We start from the raw sequence: 22,280 nt of genomic DNA on the forward strand, positions 1-22,280 counted from the left end.
TTTATTTGAGGAAACCTGATTTGAGGTGATAAAAACTTCAATGATAACTTCCCTTCATGAGGCCTTATAGCTTGAAGCAGAAGATGACCAAACTGATAGTATATTATCACACAAAGTCCTTAGTTTCATATATGAATATGTATGTGCAGAATTCATTATGTCATTTAACCCGTTTATGCCTAGCGTTTAGAAAAAAGGCCTTGGCAAACAGCGTAGACCCAGATGAGTCGCCGCATGATGCGGCGCCTCATCTGGGTCTGCGCTGTTTGCTTAAAGGAATTTCTGTAAGAAATATTCTAAATAAGGAAATAAATATACTAGACATCCCTTATTTTGGAAATAAATTGATCCAACTTAGAAGGATGGGAGAGTCCACTAGGCTGAAATGGGTTAATGATTACCCTGTGATTTTAGTATTCAAGAGATGTCCATGAACAGTTGACTGTCAATTGTGGAGAGTTCAAATATATTACATCTTAACATCATTTTAAAGAAATGGTTTTTGCACTGAATCATGAAATTAATAGCATGTTTAAGACAGGGTTTAAACACTGTTTTGACTATGTTTATTTCACAGGGGTACTTACTTTCATCTCACTTGAATTGACAAGTGGGGAAAAATAATAAATCAGAATGTCCAGGAACTGGTTCACAAACCTTAATTTATAAGTTTATATCTATTAACTTTGTTCATGAATGACAATGAACAAAAAAAAATTCATTCAGGAATAAATTGCCATTAATGAATTTAGTATTGAACATATGTATTAATTTGTTCTACATCATGTTCAAGAACACCTTCAAGAATGACAATTGGTTCTGAATTATATAAAGAATGTTACTAAAAATGAGTATGACCTTGACCTTGACCTTGCGCAACAGAGGAAACAAGTGCAGCAAGTTATTTTAATTAAATTTATACTTAAAGTAACCTAAACAACAGCACACATGTGGGATATCAATAATATAATTAAACGGATTAAGTTTTAAAAGCACAAAGCAATTATCAGTATTCCGCAAATTTGATTGAAAACTATGTCCCGGTCGCAAAATTATATGACAATTCAGAATTATACTTCAAATGTAAATAAACTAGCCACAACGATAAATAAATCAATTAAAATGCACTATTAAGTGTAATTATGACCGTGAACAAACTGTTAATGACCCGATTACATCGATCTGAGTTGCAGAATGTGTTTTTGGAAAAACAATATTTACTTGGAAGTGCGCACCGAACATTTCATAAATGTGAACAAAAAATATGACGCAATTTTTTCTGCTCATATTTCTTTTAAGCTCTCTTTCATTTTCAGATTTTGATTCAATGAAATAAATAAACTTTTGTTCTTTTATTATTTACTGGACATTCGGACTGGCAACATTGCATTTTCAATCGGACCTGTCTTAAAAACGTTGGTCAGGTCTGAAGGTCCGGCACTTTTGGGAATGTCTGTGTGGACTGCACAGGCTAATCTGATTGGGAATGTCTGTGTGGACTGCACAGGCTAATCTGATTGGGAATGTCTGTGTGGACTGCACAGGCTAATCTGATTGGGAATGTCTGTGTGGACTGCACAGGCTAATCTGGGAATGTCTGTGTGGACTGCACAGGCTAATCTGAGAAGACACTTGATGCACATAAATTGAGCCCCCTCTTCACAGAGCACGACCCAAATGTATAAATCCCTCAACGCACAGCCTCCTGGTGCTGCATTAAGCCCCCTCTTCACAGAGCACGACCCAAATGTATAAATCCCTCAACGCACAGCCTCCTGGTGCTGCATTAAGCCCCCTCTTCACAGAGCACGACCCAAATGTATAAATCCCTCAACGCACAGCCTCCTGGTGCTGCATTAAGCCCCCTCTTCACAGAGCATGACCCAAATGTATAAATCCCTCAACGCACAGCCTCCTGGTGCTGCATTAAGTATCTAGTAACACGAGAAATGAGAGGAATTTAAAAAGATGGGTGTGTCAATACCCAAAGAAGGGGAGTGATATACCCAAAGATGGGTGTGATATACCCAAAGTCAATCAAAATCACATTGACCTCAATAACTTACACATATACTCACACACAAAGACAGAAACATCTAGGTAATCTGTTTTTCCAACATGATGGTAAACATTTGACTGTGGCAGATGTCACTTACATGTATTAAGAGGTAACAAAAGACAGCATTCAATAGATATATACTCTGAGAGAAATACACTTAAACATACCTGCTTTTAATCACTTGTGAATTCCATCAGGTAAGATGCATTAACCCTTTCCCCCAAAAGAAGCAAAGTGAAAATGGCTTTTGCAACCAGCATCAAACCAGAACAGCCTGCGAGTTACTCACAATCTGTTCAGCTTTAATGCTGTTTGCTGCTCATCAGTATGTGAGGATCAGAAATGAAGCCTTTAAAACTTGAATATAGTCATAGAGGATTTAGTTAAATGTAACTTTCTATGGGACTACAAATGCGTCAAAATACGTTTCTAAGTGGTAAAAGGTTAAAGAATCAAAGGTAATTCACTCAAGATTAAGAAATCAATTATTAATAATGTAAAATAGCTGATGATGTGATTTTCAATATTATAAGGTGTCGCATCCATAATGCATTATTTGTTCCCAATTATATTACATGATAAGCATGGAAGATGCACTTGATCAATATCCTACAGAACTCTGAAAGGTCACTGTATCAGATTTAAGCCTATTTACTGTGATGCCACAAAAAAAAGTCATGGCGAGACAATATTCATGCTTCAAATATCAATGTTTTTTTAGTCAAGTCAGTGCATTACAATGAGAAGTGCTGTTTTATTTAACAGTATTTTACTGATGTGATGGCATGTTATAACTATTACAGTATAACAATTAAAAGTAAGGTGTATACCAATGGTATTTGAAAATTGACCCCTGTTTCAGAAAATCCTTCCCCCCATTTTTCAAATTGAGGGGCGAATTTTCCCCATACAATTGGTTTTTTAGAAAAGACAGTCATTGGGACAAATCTTCTGACCAAGTTTTATGAGGAGGTCAGATTTTACAAGTGGCCTCTCAAGTGTTTGACAGATTGGTCCTCCTTTCCTCAGAACAGTCCTAAATGGACTTTTTTTCAGGGCAATTACAAAACAACTTTCAGACAGTTTTGTTTACGTAAAATTAATAAACAAGAGCACGGCGTAACGGGTGCGCAGTTTTGAATAAATGAAAGCTTGTCTCTTTTTTTTCTTTTTTTTTTAGAGGTCACAGTGACCTTGACCTTTGACCTAGTGACTCCAAAATGGGTGTGGCATGTAGAACTCATCAAGGTGCATCTACATATAAAGTTTCAAAGTTGTAGGTGGAAGCACTTTGATTTTAGACAGGGGTTTTTCAGCACTGTCTGCGCCTCCGGAAAATGGAGGCGTTCCCAAAGCAAAAAGACCCGATCCCAAACCGAAATAATAAAAAAAAATCCCAATTTCCTAAAAAAAATTAAAATTTCTCATCTATTCGTTTTACAGTGAATACTTCAGTGTCCAAATTAAAATATTATTGTAAAATTATATAAAGGAATTTATTAAAAATTGAAAAGGTAAAATATTTACTATGAAATTAAATTAAATATAATTGAAAACTATAAATAAATAAATATAAATAAAAACATTAAAAAATAATAAAAACAAGAAACCGTTGGAGACCGGTGATGCTCCCCAAAGTGTTTTTTTGTCATAATATTGCATTATATTTTCAGATGAAAGGAAACGTCTTGAGGGGCATAACTTTGGACAAAATAATACGATGGATGAAACTTAAAAACTTCAAATGGCCATAACTCTCTAAATAAATCATCTAACCAGAACCCACAAATAACATGCACATCTCCTCAAGGTAGTTAAGCTTCCCATTAAGCTTCATTGAATTCCAGTCAGTAGTTGGGGAGAAATAGCCCAGACAAGAATTGCACTATGTACAGTTTATAGAAAATTTCAAAGGGCCATGACTCTGTGAAAAATCATTCGACCAGAACCAGCTGATAAAATGCACGTCTCCTTTTGGTAGTGAAGCTTCCCATAAAGTTTCATTGAATTCCGGTCATTAGTTGCTGAGAAATAGCCCGGACAAGAATTGCACTATATGTACAGGTAATGGAAAATTTCAAAGGGGCCATAACTCTGTAAAAAATCATCTGACCAAAACCAGCTGATAATATGCACATGTCCTCTTAGTAGTGTAGCTTCCCATAAAGTTTCATTGAATTCCGGTCATTAGTTGCTGAGAAATAGCCCGGACAAGCATTGCACCATATGTTCAGTTAATGGAAAATTTCAAAAGGCCATAACTCTGTGAAAAATCATCTGACCAGAACCCGCTGAATATATGCACATCTCCTCTTGGTAGTGTAGCTTCACATAAAGTTTTATTGAATTCCAGTCATTAGTTGCTGAGAAATTGCCTGGACAAAAATTGTGCACGTACGGACAGACAGACACACACACACGCATGCACGGACAGACGAAGCGGCGACCATATGCTCACCCCAAAATAAATTTTGGGGGAGCATAAAAATAAAATGAGATCATTCAAAAGCTACGTCTGAAAGAGTTATGGTTCATGTTCACTGCACTTCTCCTAGTTGCCATCTGTTTATATAAATTTTCTAGTTTCAAGTATTGTAAATCCCTTAAGTAGATTGAGAGTTATGCTCCGGACAAAAATTTACTTTGAAATTACATAAAGGGAGATAAGTCAAAAACTAAGGTAGATAGAGTTATGGTTCTTAGTCACTGCACTTCTCCTACTTGCCATATGTTTTTATTTCCAGTTTCCAGTAAATCCCTTCAGTCGATTTAGAGTTATGCTCCGGACAAAAATTTAATTTGAAATTAAATAAAGGGACATAATTCAAAAACAAGGGTAGATAGAGTTATGGTTCTTAGTCACTGCACTTCTCCTACTTGCCATCTGTTAAATTTTAAGTTTCAAATAAATTCCTTCGGTAGATTTAGAGATATGCTCTGGACAAAAATTTACTTTGCAATTATATAAAAGGGGAGATAATTCAAGTAAGGTAGATAGAGTTGTGGTTCTTGGTCACAGCACTTCTCCTAGTTGCCATCTGTTTATATTCTAAGTTTAAAGTAAATCCATTGAATAGATTTGGAGTTATGCTCTGGACAAACTTTCAGACAGAAGGACAGACGGACGGACAGACGGAAAGACGGATGGACAGACAGACAGATGGAGACTATTATTATATCCCCTCCAATTTTGTTTTCGGCGGGGATAATAAAGCAATATTATGTGCATATGAATCTGATTAAACACAGTTCCACAAACAGATAAATGAAACCATGTTTTTCTTATTCTTTTTTCAAACGCTAATCTTGTCAGATGTTTTAACTTTGCCAGTTAACTGAACGCCAATTTGCAAACACTCCTTTCTGCAATATACATCAACAATGTAGATTACTAATAAAGTAATACATATTGTTTTATCTTAAACGTATTATGCATCATTAATTATCACTGGAATTTCATTAATCCCTACTAACTTTATGATGTCCATCATTAATTTGATTGTTATTTCTCATTTTTGCAGAGTCAACAATTTTTTTTTATTTAAGGTCCGCCATCTTGTTAAAATGATTGTAAGCGACAGGTGCACATTGCATCATACATGTCATTGCTCCACTAGGCCTAAACTGAAGGCAGCCCCGCCCTGCCCTCCCGAACCGCCGCTCGATTAATAAATATCTGATTACAATACTTTGTCATTAATGTATTCCTCCTTGTAGACATAATATTTGAATTGTTTAATAATAATGGGATTAAATATATTCTAACAATTATTAATAACATATAAATTAACATGCAAGACTAGAGGAAGCATTCCAGAAACGCCCGCGCGCTCGAAAGTGCCCGTTTGACAAAATACTGCGCGTCCAAAGTGCCCTTTTGACAAAAAAGCCCCCCCCCCCCCCCCTGCCCTTTTCAAATCCTAGCTTGAGTACTGCATGTATATGTCCAACTAAATTTGTGATTCAAAAAAGCTTGAACTGTGAAAAGATTGATACAACTGAAATGCTTTTAAAATTTAGCTTCCAAAAGCCAAATCAATGAAAACTATTTCTTATAAAGCGAGCAACCACATGACACAAACCACTGTATTGGAAAAAAGGCAAAGTATTCCCAACATTTAATTATCACGCGTTGATTTGGTTCTTTGACACAATCTAAAAATAATACAGGTCATGAAAACAACTTTTTTGTAAGGAACTTACATTTTTCACTTCCACTTAGCGCATTGAATTCCTACAAAAATCCTACTGTCAATTGTTCAAACTATATATCTAATGACACTCTTAGGTAGACATGTTGTCAAGCTGTTAACAACAATTAAAATAATCTTATAATTACAAGATACACACATAAAAGGATGGATTGTAACAAAAGCATGGTAATATTAGAATCAATCATACAAACTGTGAATAGTAAGATTATAATATAATATGATACACAAAAGCACTGACAGACATTTATTGTTATTATATAGTTTCTTTTAATCCCTTGATATAGTTGTTGTTAAGCTATTAAATTGTAGAAAGAAGACCTATGAGTTTATAAACTGAAGAAAGAAGAATTATCAGGTTTTTACAAAACGGAAACAAAGACAATCAAATTATTCATGGCAGCTTAAACAGCTTTCCCCACCCCACACAAATTTACACCAGTGAGCAAATTTTTAACCAGTTTCAAAATTTGATCTAATAAATTTATTTCTGTTATCCTGGGCTGGGAAATCTTGTCTATGAAACATGACAAATTTGTGTAAGAACTGCAAATCAATGCACTTATAATGCAATCATGCAATTTCTAGCTTTTTTCTCACTTACATTTTTTTGATTAGACAGAATCCTCACACAACAAACCAACACGAAGAAAATTAAAAACTTTAAGCAAAAATAATCCTATGAATTAATTCGCTTGAATTATTTGTCTACTATACAGTAGGAGTCAAAGAACCCACGAAAGTATGAACTACAGAGCTAGCATGAATGCAACTGGCACATCTCACAGACTGGCAGTTCCATAGAGGATTCTAGTTTATTCAGACTACCTGACAAGCACGATCATAAACAACTTATGGCGAGCAACTGATTTGATATTTCCTAATTAAAAAAGCCCCTTGAAACATAAACAGAAGGTTGTGGTTCACAACAATGTATCAAAGTATTTGTGGACACATAGGCAGAATTTTATCATATTTATAGCTTAGTAATATATATATATATATATAAGTCCCAGACAAAATGTGGACCATGGTCATCATGGCATTTCAATGACTTTGATGGACAATCATATTTTGTGGTCACTGATAAAGTACCTTGAAAAACCATAATTGACTATGATAGATACACAAGCTGTGCCTACCATTTGAGATCATAGTCAACCATGGTTGACCATAGTAAATCTAAACAGACCCAGGTTTTTATCCTCACCCTCCAAATTGGAGGGTGGGGATAATATGGTTGCATAATCTACACCATCTGTCCATCCGTCTGTTCTGTCCACTCTCTCCTCCTACACTATTAGCACTAGAACCTTGGAACTTAAACACATGGTAGCTATGAGCATATGTGCCCCAGTGCACTATATGGAATTTTGATCTGACCCCTGGGTCAAAAGCTGTGGCGTGGGGATACGCTTTGGCTGCAGCCGCACCATTTCTTGTTATTGTTTGGGCTTTTTTTGAAAAATGTTGGCCCAACATCATTATATGTATAAATTATATATAAAGATTTTATTTAAAACACTATTATGTCTTATTATTTTATTTAAATTATACAATTGTGGAAGCTTGTTATTTAAGTTTTGATATTAGAAAATATCAGTCTGCTTACTTCATTTTTTTAAGTACCCCGCTATTATTTCTTCAGATTGGTTAAACTTATTTAAATCTTTGCAGAGTTGGAGGCAAAATTGGAAAGTGTCTGCATGAATTTTATAACATAACTTGTTTAAAAGGTTAGAAAACGTTTTTTAAATGTACCATGGTTTTCACTTGTGCAATAACTTAAGGTATTAACAATTATTATAAATGGATGATATCAAGACAGTGTTGTTTTTTTCACCATTTTGGGAATGGGGCCGGGTCCATTTATATTGGGAAAATTAGTGGCGTTTTGACTAAAATTTGGAAATTAGTGTTGTTGTTTTGCTACAAAATGCTTCAAAATTGAGAATACAAGTATTTCCAGTATTATATTTACTAAGGTTGAACTTAATGGGTGGGAGTTGAACAAAATATTTAGACCTTATTTTTTTTTTTTTTCGAGACCTTCCATTGGGAATTTTTAGCTTCCATTTTGGGAAAAATATATACTTTTTTCCATTGGACATGGGGCTGTTTACTGGACTGGACTGCAAAAGTGTACATTAAATGAGCGATTTTGACCCATATATTTGACCTTTGACCTTGAAGGATGACCTTGACCTTTCACCACTCAAAATGTGCAGCTCCATGAGATACACATGCATGCCAAATATGAAGTTGCTATCTTCAATATTGCAAAAGTTATGGCAAATTTTACTAAAGTGGTGGGGGACATAAAAATATATCTAAAATTTTTACAAAGTTTGATTTTTGACAAGATGATTTTTAGATAACACAATATTCTTCTTTTTTTTCCAATAAAAAACTGGGACATTGGGGACAATACAATAACTACTATTATCCACATAATCATCATGGTCAATTTTGAAACTTTCAAGCATAATTTAATAATAAACTGGACAGTCACAGGACATACATTTGCAATACAATTTTAAGGTGAAGTGACCATTAAAACACAAAATCGCTTATAATGTACTGAATCTGATATACTGGTACCAGTTCTTTAACACTGATAGGAAAGGTTTATAAAGGCTTTAATTAAATGAATGGTGTACAAAATTGGGTGACAGACGTAAATACATCAAGGCTAATATATCCTGTAAATGGTTGGGGAATTTAAAATCAAAAACATAGCTTTTGTAGGAATGAGTCAGAAAATCAGTGCACATTTCAGCAGATTACAGAGATGCCAACGTTATCAAAGCTTATCGCCATCTGATAGGCTCCACATCGTCTGTCATGTAACCAGAGAGAGGCTGCATGCTACTAAATTTCCCCACTTCTAGTGGCAGTCAGAAAGTTTAACCACGATCACATCTAGAATATTCATTGTTTATTAAAGCTGGAATATTGAGGAAAACTCAGGGATACAAGTCATGTACATGACTGCAAGTACCAGTCAAAACAAAGTTTTGTTCAGTACCACAGCATCACTTTGAAAAACGTTACAGAAAGGCATTTTCATTATTCTTAATTTAAACCTTAGATAATTTGCATCTGAAGTTACACAAGTCATTGTTTAAACCAATATTTTCCAAAATGATTATACAGTGTTGAAGGTACTGGAATACATGTAATAACCATGCAGAACACAATATATTCCAAGGGAAAGACCAAAATGATGAAAGTCTTTCCTCCCTAATGGAATGAATCCGAACAGAAATATTGAATACAATATGATATTATAAAAACTTTTGGTAATTTAATCGGGTTGTGTTTTGAAACCGTTCCAATCAAAATCTCATAAATAGAACCATTGTTTCTATATCAGAAGAGCACTGGTTTAATTGATGTTAAGTATCCAAGAAGAAACTCTGTGGGGATGATGATAAGACCCATAATTTCTTACTGATAGTTCCTATTTCACAGAAACTCCTTATCTCTATGTATACCTGGGCTGCTTTCCATTTTGAAGTGATAAATAACTGCCAATAAAAAACACTACTATTAAAATGTCATTGAACTTCTTTGTTTGTTTTATAAAACAAAAGAAGCGGTTGCAAGTTAAAAAGAAATGTACTTATAATTGAAATTCATTCACTTAGAATACTTGGTATAGCAACATGTACACAGTCAATCAAGGGCCCTTGCTACACTTTGGGGATTGGGGCCAGGGTCCTTAGAGGGGGGAATTTCGCGTCGTTTTGGGCGAAAAGGGGAATTTTAGAAGATCTTTTCACCAACCATTCAACACCTAAATTGCTATATTTTAATGTGATTTACATAAATAAACATTTAATCAAAGGTTAATAGCACGATACATGTACCAGCTGGCAACATAGGTATAAAAGTATTTAAAAAAAAAGCATTTTTCTTTTTTTTTGAGGGGGCAATTTTTAGCTGCAATAGGGGGAAAAAGTATACTTTTTACATGGGGAAGCTGCCTATATTCAGCGGTAAAAAGTGCGTAACGAGGGCCCTGCAATCTTGTGGACGCAACCACTTGAATTAAGGGACCTTTGTCTTTAATGCAACCATTAAATTCCCCCGAGCATTTTCACTCTATTTTAACATTGTACTAAACGACCTTTGTCTTACGCTTTGCCAGCAACAGCTGAATTTCGAATATTTTGATGTCCAAATATTTGATTTAATGACCACGTTGTGATTACATTTGAAAATATGTTGATCGTTAAGAGACAAACTTGATTGCCAAGATATTGTCAGTTTGATGTACATGTAATCAAAGTAGAGACGCTTCCTGTCGAGAAGCTTTAAAACAACACTTTCTCATTGATAAAATTGGCTTCCTTTGTATCACTAAACATACTTAACTTTAACCAATGGGGATGTAGCACGAGCATATCTTAGCCTATTGTATCTTTTTCTGAAAACCAAGTTTGAGTTAACCGTTAAGATCTCTAACCCTTGCATTGATATTGAACACGTGATTCACAAATGTTCAGTCGCAATTATTTGCAATCATAATTATTTGGCATAAGCTTTGAAACAATTTATACATTTGTCTCGGCTTTCCGCGAAAGGCTGAGTAGTACCGATACACAAACTTCCTGTTCATTTCCATTTTACTTAATTCTTAAAACACATTTATCATCAAAAACAGCAACAGTGTTTTGTTGGATTATAAATATTTATAAAAGTTCAAGGTAATGATATGTTTAAAAACACTGATATCTGGATTATTTCATATAATATAAACGTTGAACACGATAGTTGTGTCACAGAATCGGTCTATGAATTTGATACTGACAATGATTTAACCCTTTCAGTGCGGGAACCGAATTTTGAAGGCCTTTGCAAACAGTTTGGATCCAGATGAGACGCCACAGAACGTCTCATCAGGATCCAAACTGTTTGCTATTCTGATAGTATTCTTTGAAAAAAATAGAAGAAAATGCTCATTTTAGAAATTCTGCAGACGACAAATTGCCCAGCATGCAAAGGGTTAACTTTTTTTTTCCAGAATTGTCTTTTTTATTTAAAGACCATTTTATTAAGAGACAATTTTTGCTCACTCCCTTTTGTGGTCTCTTAAAACAAGATTCAGTGTTCTGATACACTGCGTATCAGCGTAATATATGCGTATCAGCGTAATATAGGCATTAGAAATATCAAGAAACGCTAAATTTATCATTGCCATGCGTACATTTAAGCAAGCCAATCTGGACTTATGCAAATGATGTATTAATTCTCTGCGTATAGCATAAACAAAAAATATAAACAGCTGATTGTCTTTCGCCAAAATATGAGACTGGTTATCGTAAAAATTAGAGCTTATTTGTGCGCTGGATTGAAGAAATAGTTAGCCAGTCGGTATGTATACTCTGTTTCATCTAGACGCATTGTAAATTTAGTATTGATTTTTTTAACAGACAGTCAAGCGCTTATGTGTTTATTTAACTACATGAAGAGTTCGACATGGCTTTTTCAAAGCCATAACAAAATACTTCCCAAAGTAAAATTGATTCTTTTTATACGGCAAAAGTTGTATCGAGTAAAAACAACTGTTGAAAATTGGCAAAAAAGTTTTCTGGGCTCACGGTAGTGGAAGCCTATAAACCAAGGCAGCTAAAAAACAAATATATATATATCACACATATTGGCCAGTTATGGGGTCTCTGATTTAGGAATAGGTCATGGGGTTCCCACTTTAAACACATGTATCTCCATACCGTTTTTTATCCGATATAAAAACGAATGAAGGTATAAGGGTACCTTATATATTATTATATATAAATACGTCATTTATTTAACGTCTTATACAAGGAAATATATATCGAAATTAATTGCGAGGTATAAAAAAATTCAATTTCAGATGGATTGTGGTTTTCGATTTAAGACCTTATTGTGATATTTGATTGAATTATCTCCCCTACACCCCCCTCATAGTAATTAAAGGTGCCTAGAACGCGGGGCTGTAAACAGACTCCGTTTTTTTTATTGACCTCGTAAATATAGTCTGAAAACTACCGAGACTGCGTAAATGGCACTATATATACAGGGATCATATTTTCCCGCAACACCAATCAGTCTGGATATAAATGGGGAAAAAGTATCCGAAAATTTATGTCCTAAATCATGACAAATTACATTAAAATATATACCATTGATTTTGCCATTCATGAAGGTGGTATAATAAATGTACAAGTAAAATTCCCTTAGGCAATTTTTTTTAAACGGAACATACCAGTTGTCTCAACTGGTTTTATCATTTGCTATTTCATTGTTGTTTCATGTGCTGTTTTATCAGACTTTTTTCATCGTTGCCAACATTATTAATCCGTGTAAGTCTATACCGATAATTTAAATCGTTGTCGACTTGATGATAGCTTACAAACATGCACTGAACCAAACAAATGTCCGTGCGTAGGTTGGCTACTGACTATTACAAACCAAATAATTAAGAAATAATTGGTGTACAGTTTGTTGTCAAATAACCCACGGCCGATAGTTTAGATGCATAGGGATTAAATCACGAGAGCGAAGCATTTGAAACCACGCATCTAATTTTCCGGTCGTGAATTATTCAACAACAAACTATTAAGTACACAAATTATTTCGATTCTAGAATGGTTTTACTAAAGATTTATACAATTTTGTTATTTTTCTTGTGTACTATTTTATGTGAAGTTCCATCCATAAAAATAACTTTCGGCTGTTCTGTCGATCAGATCCGCGACTTTCATACATATTCATATTACCGGATTATTACGCTGGTGGAAAATGTATCGGCACATTTTGTTTAGTTACAGCGCGTGCTTTCAGACGCGTCTTTTCGGATGCGTCTTTAATCCGCTGTTCACAAGTTTTTTATTCTTGGTCTGACGTGCAATAAACCGGTCATGACCGGTTTAGAGACTGCAGCGAATTGTTTATCACACATAATCGAGATAAGAATGTCATCTAAGGGTGTGTTGGCATGTAAACTGTGTAATCGATTTCATGACATGGGAATTTTAGCAATCAGATTCGGACCGGCTGATTGGGATTTTCAATTGGTCTTTCATGACCCCAATCGGTCTAGGACCGACAAAACCGAAAAAAATATGATCCTTGTATATATATATATATGCGACCTCTGACCTAGTGACCTAAAAAACAATAAGGGTCATCTGCCAGTAATGATAAATGTACCTATGAAGTTTTATGATCCTATGCCTACCGGTAAGCATTTTTGAGTTACATGTATCATTTGGAAACCATTTTACTGTTTCAAGTCACTGTGACCTTGACCCTTGACCTAGTGACCTGAAAATCTATAATCCTCATCTGCCAGTCATGATCAATGTACCTATGAAGTTTCATGATCCTAGGCGTAAGCATTCTCGAGTTATCATCTGGAAACCATTTAACTGTTTTAAGTCACTGCAGGGCTTTTTTTTCTGATTTTGTGAAGCAGCCCTGGCCCCCTCATTTTGTGAAAAATGAGTCGCAAACTTTTCAAAATTGTGAAAAAATGATTCGCAAACTACTGAAAATTGTGAAAAAACGAGTCGCGAACTTGTACAAACTGTGAAATTTAGAAATCAATGCATAAGTATAGTAAAAGCATGTTTAACACTTACATATTATAAGTTAATTGTAAATATTATAAAAATGTCCTTAAATAATGTGATAAAATCATATCTTCCTTGTAAATTCAGGGGTTTCACTGGTCCCAAAAAAGTTGTGCAACTTTATTGCGGTGTGAAAACCGCCAGTTATTCCGACTTTATTAATAAGAACAATAATTTAAAGAACCTTACTACATAAATGAATGATGGTATTGACTGTATTTTTTATTACTTTAAGAAGTATGTTAATAAACTTAATACATAAATAACAACAAGTACCTTCATCAAGTACCTTCATAAGTCTTTATAAGCTTTATTTTTATATAAATAACTTGTTTTCAGCTTGATAAACCAGATAACCAACATAATATAATAATGTTAACAATAATGTAACAGTATCCTGCATAAATGTATCAGAATTATTTATTGAAACCTAGAATCACACAAGTGTATATCATCTGAAAGATAAATGAATCAAAAATCAGAAAATAAAGCATCTTAATTCAAATTGTTAAACAGTTACATTTGATTATTTGAACATGTTATAAATCAACTTCTGTTTATTATCAAATTTCACAAATTCTAAAACAACACCTATTGTTAAAAGGTTTTTTGTTATCTGTGGTTGTTGATTTCCAGGTCCAATTAAATGAACATTTTTCACATCTATTTCTTGACTAAAAGACACAGGATAATTGCAACCATTCATTCTTGTTGTCTGAAATAACACAAAACATATTTTTACAAACTATCAACAACAAATCAACACTTAAATATCACTATATTTAGATGTCCGAATTTTAACACATCCGAAATATAGTACAACGAGTTAAAGAACTACTTTTGATTTCAGAAATAGTTGGTATCTTAATTAAAAAATATCGTTCCCAGAACATTATAATGCTGAAACTATTAAACCAGGGCCCTCAATCTATCAAATCTGCCGCCAAATTTCGGCTGCAGTCCCCCACCTGAAAAGTATATTTTTTCCCCCCAAAACTGATTTTTTTCCCCCTCAGAAACTGTAAAAAAAATATCGCTGATTTGTAGTTGCAAATTGACTCCAGTATATCACGGTCAGTTATATCCCTTTGTCCAATATAGGCTAACAAAAAAGATGTCTTGTTTCCGGTTACTCAACCGACCCTGTTTTTTAACCGCCGACTCAAAAGTTTTTTCTGTTATGAAATATGCATCCGAATTTAATGTCCGAAATTTACGCAACTGCAGAAAGCGTCAGAATCGTTCAGAACTGTTATTTTTGTTAATGTTTTGTTTCATTTACATTTATTCTAATCAATAAATGCTTTATTCAAAATGCAGTCATTATTTTTCAAAGAATATTTATTTGTACAGTAATTTATCGATATAGACAAAAGCTTTTTCTGTAACAAAACTTAATATTAACTTAACATTGTCTTCCAGGGCTTAACACAAACTTTTTTTTCAAACTAGCCCATTCGGGCTAGTAAATGCAGAACCTACTAGCCCTGACCAATCTTTCATGTGCCCCGACCAAAGTATTATCAAAACCTTTATATTTATCATTTAACTTGTATTTTCTTGTGCGTGGAGATGCGCAATTATGATTCTTATTAGCTTGCCTTACTAATGCTGATGAATTCAATATTCATCTTCTTAAGACATCTATTTGTAATCTTCACGCCATTTAGGGAGAAATTTCCTTGTTGTTTCAGAGCTCCAGATAAGGGCCGTACAGCCGTAAATACGCCCTTTTACGCATTTATTTTTATAAACTGGACGTACAATTACGACTTTAATATCCATTTTATGCATTTACGAAAAAAAATCTGGCCGTACCGATACGTCTGCGTCAGCGCGGCGTGATTTGTTGTCACTAACCTAACTGCGCTTTTGGTTAATTTAAATTACCGAAAAGTTGTAGACTGGGTTCATATAGTATTGTCTATTGACCGTTATCTCGTTAAACACAGAGTTTCCCCTGCGTTGCCAACGCTGAGGGCCGCCGCATCGGCTTATCAATTTTGCAGATCGTTCAACGGAGTCCCAAATCATGCAAATGCTGCATATCGTGAAATTTTCTTAATATCCCTCGGAGATACTGTCCGGGGAGTATGAAGGGAAATTGGGGAAAACCCATGGAGTGTACTGTAGTGACCTGAAAATCAATAGGGGTCATCTGCCAGTCATGATCAATGTACATATGAAGTTTTATCCAGAAACTATCTGGTGGACGGACGGACAGAGGGACTGACCGATTGACGGACCGACATGAGCAAAACAATATACCCCCTCTTCTTCGAAGGGGGGCATAAAAACAGTTTAAGAAACCTACTACTTTGAAGGAGTACACATAGTTAATGGTTTATTGTGTTTAACATGATAAAAATAGTCTGCTGTACTGCGGCTATATTCTTGTTTTACTTTTAGCAAATGTCCCTTCAAGCAAGGCAAAATTTGACCATTTTCCCCCATGCTTTGAAAAGTGGGGATATTTACCCCCATGGATTAAAAATTATCTATAACACCGAGCCCTCATTTGGCCGTTTTAGGGGCCGAAATTCGGCCCCATTCCCCTCTTAAAATAGTATACTTTTTTTCCTCAATTTAAGTTAAAAATCCCCCCCCTCAAAAAAAAACAAACAATTTGTGTGTGTGTGTTTTTTTACTTTTATACCTATGTTGACAGCTGGTATCGTACTATTAACCTTTGATTAAATGTATATTTATTAAAATAACATTAAAATATAGCAATTTTAAGTGTTGAATGGTTGGGGAAAAGATCTTCTAAACTTCCCCTTTTCCCCAAAAACGATGCGAAATTCCCACCTCTAAGGGCCCCAGCCCCAATCCCCCAAAGAGTAGCAAGGGCCCCAGGGTTTTTTATCGCCCGATTTCATAGCCGAAATTCGGCTATGTTCCCAATCCCAAAAAGTATACTTTTTTCCCAAAATGTGGCAAAAAATTCCCAATTTCCAAAAAAAAAAAAAAAAAAAATTTTTTTTTTTTTTTTTTTTAGAAAGAAGTCTAATGCGTATTTTATCTCAATTTCAATTCAATTACATCTAACAAAGTATTATATGATTTTGTTATTTTAATTTGAATGATTATAAAGAGTTATATCAAATTTAGTATTTCCCCAATCAGTGGACTTTTCATGTGGAAAAAAGGCTAATTAATTTATTTTCCCAATTTCATGAAAATGCCGATAAAATTCCCAATTCCAAAGCCATGGGCTATCTTCCCAAAAAGTGGAAAAAAAACCCTGGGCCCTGAACGCTGAAGATTGACTCTACAGTAAAAAAAATAACTTTTAAGTACATTTGTACCTTCATCTCATAAGTTGTTATAGATAAAATATTACAATTGATAATTAATAAATATATTATAGAAACAAGAGCACCGCATAATGGGTGCCAACCCTTAACTGGGGGTGTATTTTTGAATAAATGAAAGTTTGTCAGAATTTTTTTTTTTGGTAAGTGACCTATACCTTTGACCTAGTGACCCAAAAATGGGTGTAGCATGTATAACTCAACAAGTTGCATGTTTAAGTTTTATATAAGAGGTAACATTGACCTTGACCTTTGACCAAGTTACCCAAAAATGGGTGTGGTGTGTATAAATTATCAAGGTGCATTTACATATGAAGTTTTAAAGTTGTAGGTGGAAGCACTTTGATTTTACAGCCTATAATGTTTAAGTTTTATATAAGAGGCAACAGTGACCTTTACCTTTGACCTAGTGACCCAAAAATGGGTGTTGTGTTTAGAACTCATCAAGGTGCATCTACATATGAAGTTTCAAAGTTGTAGGTGGAAGCACTTTGATTTCAGAGAAAACGTTAAAGTTTATGTTAAAGTTTTATATTAGAGGTAACAGTGACCTTGACCTAGTGACCCAAAAATGGGTGTGGCGTGTAGACCTCATCAAGGTGCATCTACATATGAAGTTTCAAAGTTGCAGGTGGAAACACTTTGATTTTTGAGCCTATGCTAAAGTTTTATATAAGCGGTCACAGTGACCTTGACCTTCCATTTTCAAAAGCTTATTCGGTTCAACATTGCTCAAGGAATTGTAAAGACAAATGTTAGCAATTTTTCCAAAACGCTATTATTGTATTTAATAGCAGCAAAATTGGAAAGGCGGTATTCCCACTTAGGCCTAAAAAAACAACATGTTTGCAGGGCCCTCAATCTATCAAATCTGCCGCCGAATTTCGGCAGCAGTACACCACCTGAAAAGTACACTTTTTTCCCCTTTTGGGGGGAAAAATTCCCCCTAAAAAAAAAATAATCTTTGCAAACATACTAATTATGAAAAATGCAATGAATATAGTGCAAACATGTACAAATGTAATAATGAGAGAATAAGTAAAAATGGGCTGCGGACCCCTTCCCCCAAAGTAGTGTGAGGGCGCTGGTTTGTTTCCGGTTACGGGCTAAAAAAAAGAGGGTCGGTAGGTGTCAGACTAAGGTCAGGAATTAAAAAAAAAAATAAATTTACTGTTGGATCTGATACATACTGGTGGCAACAGTGTGAATCAGATATGCGTAAATAACCCCATGTCACTATCAATCGATAATTTTAGGGGTTTATTGCAGTTTTATGGCTTTGTTTCACCTACATGTACCACATTAAATGGTCAGAACAGTGTACTTCTCCGCCATAAAACCAAGGCAAGTTACGTAAGAGACTGACAATAGTCAACGGGTGTTATCCTCCTGGAAATTGTGCTTTTAATGCATTATATATCAAAACATATTATTCGACATGTAAAGCGTTTTAACAAATCAATATTTAATTCATAACAGATATAACACAAGTACAAATGTTCCATTAAATTTCCAAATGAGAATAATAATTTGTAATCCGAAACACACTTCCGATTTTTTAATGTATAAAACACGATGTTTACAAATGCTTCCAATAAAGTCATCATGTATATTTCTTGACATAAGAGCACGAAAATTATGCGGCAATGTACAAGGTCAAGGAAAGTGTGCATGTTTTGATTTTTATACAAACTTTATACAAACTGGATTAAGCAGTGTTGGGCGTTATGAAAACTCACATAGTACATCTACTGACCTATTGACTATATTGTGTAGACTGCTGTCTGTGGTGTTTAGACAAAAGAGATTAATATGTGTGAAATTAATGCAACTCTGCCAATTTGGTCCATAATTCAGGGGGTTTTCTGCCTATTTTGGGAAAAGTAGTCTGACCAAATTGGGAATTATTTATCGACAAAATTGTCCATTTTGGGAATTTTTTCTTAGATGAAAAAGCTCATTTTGGGAAAACATTGTGACTTTATCATGCTTAAATAAGTCAGTGGTTTAACAAATAAATTTGTTATAATTTTCTCATAATCTAATAATCATAAGTCATAAGACACTTTTTTCAAAAAAAAAAAAAAAAAATTTCTTTTAAATTGGGATTTTTTTCTGTTTAGAGTCGGGTCCGTTTGCTTTGGGAATGCCTCCGTTTTCTGGATGGCACAGACAGTGCTGAAAAAGCCCTGTAATTACAGGTAATACATTGTTAAGAATGTAATTATTTTAATCAATACCAGGGGTTTTTTTTACTAAGAAAGTGACGCCGATATTCGGCGTCTTCCCCTACCAGAATTTTTCCCCTAAAAATACCATTTCCCCTCCAAAAATATAATTTTTCACCAAAATATAATATTTTACCCTCAAAGAATTTTTTTTTTCTTTTGGGAAGTCGACGCTTATCCAATTTGTACCATGTACAACGATCTCTCTCTCTCTCTCTCTCCCGGGTGGCAGACGTTTCTCCCCCAAGACGTTTCCTCCCCAGACGTTTCACCCCCAAAATGGGGGTGAAACGTCTGCATAATATGTAATGTATATTAGCAACAGTTATTTGTAATAAAGTGAAAATAAAGTATTAGTATTTTAATTGAGTGCATTTTATGTGTAAAAAAATGATGTTAGTTGAGTCCTGACTAATTGAAATATTAATTAATGATTTTATATGGTTGTTTAGGGAAGCCTCTAACAAATTTAATACTTGATTTTATAAGTGCCTTAAATTGTTCTTGCATTAATTAAGCTCATTGAAAAATTGAGTAAAATCAAAGCTTTGATGTTCTTTGATGGTCATTTTAAATGGAAAAGTATGTTACAAATTAAAATAATTATAACTATTGTATTAATCAATTGAGTAAAAGCACACCTTTGATGTTCTTTGATGGTCATTGATGGTCATTGTAAGTGGAATGGTATGCTACAAATTAAACAATTATAACTATGATGATTTAACCATTTAATCAATTCACCAATTGACCCTATTTAATTGGATTAATTGGATTAAAAACAACAAACAACTACAGTTCCTCAACACTTATGATTTACATGCATTCCATTCACAGTTAAACCAAACAAATAATCAAACAAGCTGCTTCATAAATAAAGTTAATTGAAAACTTCATAAACAAAATAATTATTTTGATAATAAATCAAGAATAAACTTCAACCAAACAATCATACATTTATTGGGGGGGAAACGTCTGCACTTAAACCAAAGTGGGGGAGAAACGTCTGGGGAGGAAACGTCTTGGGGGAGAAACGTCTAGGGGAGGAAACGTCTTGGGGGTGAAACGTCCGGAAACCCTCTCTCCCGACGAACACTCAAATCTGGGAATCCCAGTGATTCTATATATAGCTCTTAAATTACGTCATGGAAACCGGGCAACTAATCGTATTAATCATGTGACTATTTTACTGGATTCCGGACTTGCGCGAGAAGGGTGTTTCGTCAATTAATTACCGGAAACCAGTCGAATTTTCATCCGGGTTATGTGAAAGCCAAGATATAAACGTTAAAACAGAAAAAGTCTCACAATTGGCGTTCATACACGAACAAAATAAAACGTTCGGACTCGGAAAATATTAATTGCGTTGACGTATTTTTTAAGAATGAATCATCAAAAACCGTTGAAACCCAGCAGGATTCGGAGGTACATGTTATCAACATCGATTAATACTGTCGGATTATTGTGAAAGTGAAAGTAGACAATCGGCAGCTGCCGCACCTTTCCCTTCCAATACTGTAGCAGATCTAGATCGTCAACCCATTCATCATGAAATTGAAATCACAATATTGACATCGTTCCCCGGCCCAAGTTGAAAACATTTCCCATTATTAGATCTACCCCTGCAACTTTATTTAGGACTTTGGCTTTAATATCATACTTGTTTATGTGTTTAAGAACAAAAAGGTCAGAGACATGACTCTTTTTCTTAAAAAAAAACCTGAAGTCTGTAGGTCAGTTATAGACATTGAAATGAACAGTTTTTATTTTTTCCCCAAATATGTCTCTTTCGCGCTCGATTTTCCCCTTTTACCCAAGCGTCCAGCGTCTTCCCCTTTTTCTAAAAAAAAACCTGAATACATTTGCGATCTAAATTGAGGCCAAATAGTGTAAAACGCAATTTTATTTTATTGTTTGATGAATTTTTTTAGGCCTGAACACATGTACATAAGGCCTAACAAAAAAATATGTTTGTTTCCACTGACATGACCTAAAAAATTAGGGTAGGTAGGTAGGCAAATAATTTTATTTTTAAAAATATTTTTTTTTTAGAAAATGTCGTACATGGTGCATCTACTTCTCATTTTTTTGTGTATAACTGTATGTACAATAAATTTGATGATGTATGTAATGCAATATGGCTTTATTTAAATGCTTTAATGAAATAAAAACTTGCTGTTCATTAATTTTGCATTTGTTGCTTTCCTTATTTCCGAGTTTAATGTTGACTTCTGGCAGCGGCTTTAATAGTCCATTTTATTACCAATAAAAGGCAGGGGTGGCGAAATCAAATGTCCGAGTTGCCCGAGTCGTACATTTGCTTGTCTGGGCAACTGATTTTTTTCAATTAAGTTGTCCGTGGACAACAAGTTTTTTAAAAGTCGGGTCCAGGTATACAAAAAAATACATTGTATTAAAGTCGTAATTAAGTTTTACAAAACCGGATGTTGACATGCGATAACATTGTCAGTGCTATTTGCGGAGCAATCAAGCTAAAATACGGGCACTCTCCTTTGCAGTGATCTCCCTTATTCTATAAGAGACCAAGAGCATGCCGCATTTTAAACATTTGGCCCGACTGTTAGACAGTGTACAGACTGGTTTCTTAATTTTTATCATCAGACGGAAATAAAAAGTATCAAAGTAAGATAATCAAAACACGGTCTACCTTGTTATTTTAGACGACTTTAATGGTAAAAATGTCTTCAACAACGGAGCAGAAACCCTAAGCTTTGAGCAGTCCACCTCCCAAAAAAACTAAGAAAGATTATGATAAAAAATATGATCTAAGTAAACGCACCAGAACTTTTCAAGAAACGTGGCTCACAGATTTTCAATGGTTACCC

General features: G+C 34.5%; 1 protein-coding gene across 4 annotated transcripts in view; it reads right to left on the bottom strand.

The window, feature by feature from the left end:
• LOC127856753 (cysteine and glycine-rich protein 1-like) overlaps nucleotides 1-22,280 on the bottom strand; it is a 75,958-nt gene that overhangs the window by 49,040 nt on the left and 4,638 nt on the right. Inside the window, exon 1 of one of the 4 annotated variants that reach the window (XR_008038202.1) lies at nucleotides 6,875-6,976. The exons of the other annotated variants lie outside the window; for them this stretch is intronic. The gene's annotated coding sequence lies outside the window, so the exon portion shown is untranslated. Of the gene's footprint in view, nucleotides 1-6,874; nucleotides 6,977-22,280 lie in introns of those variants that run through there. 4 annotated transcript variants of the gene reach the window in all.

The sequence above is a fragment of the Dreissena polymorpha genome, chromosome 1 (genome assembly GCF_020536995.1).
Source record: "Dreissena polymorpha isolate Duluth1 chromosome 1, UMN_Dpol_1.0, whole genome shotgun sequence".
Classification (NCBI taxonomy): domain Eukaryota; kingdom Metazoa; phylum Mollusca; class Bivalvia; order Myida; family Dreissenidae; genus Dreissena; species Dreissena polymorpha.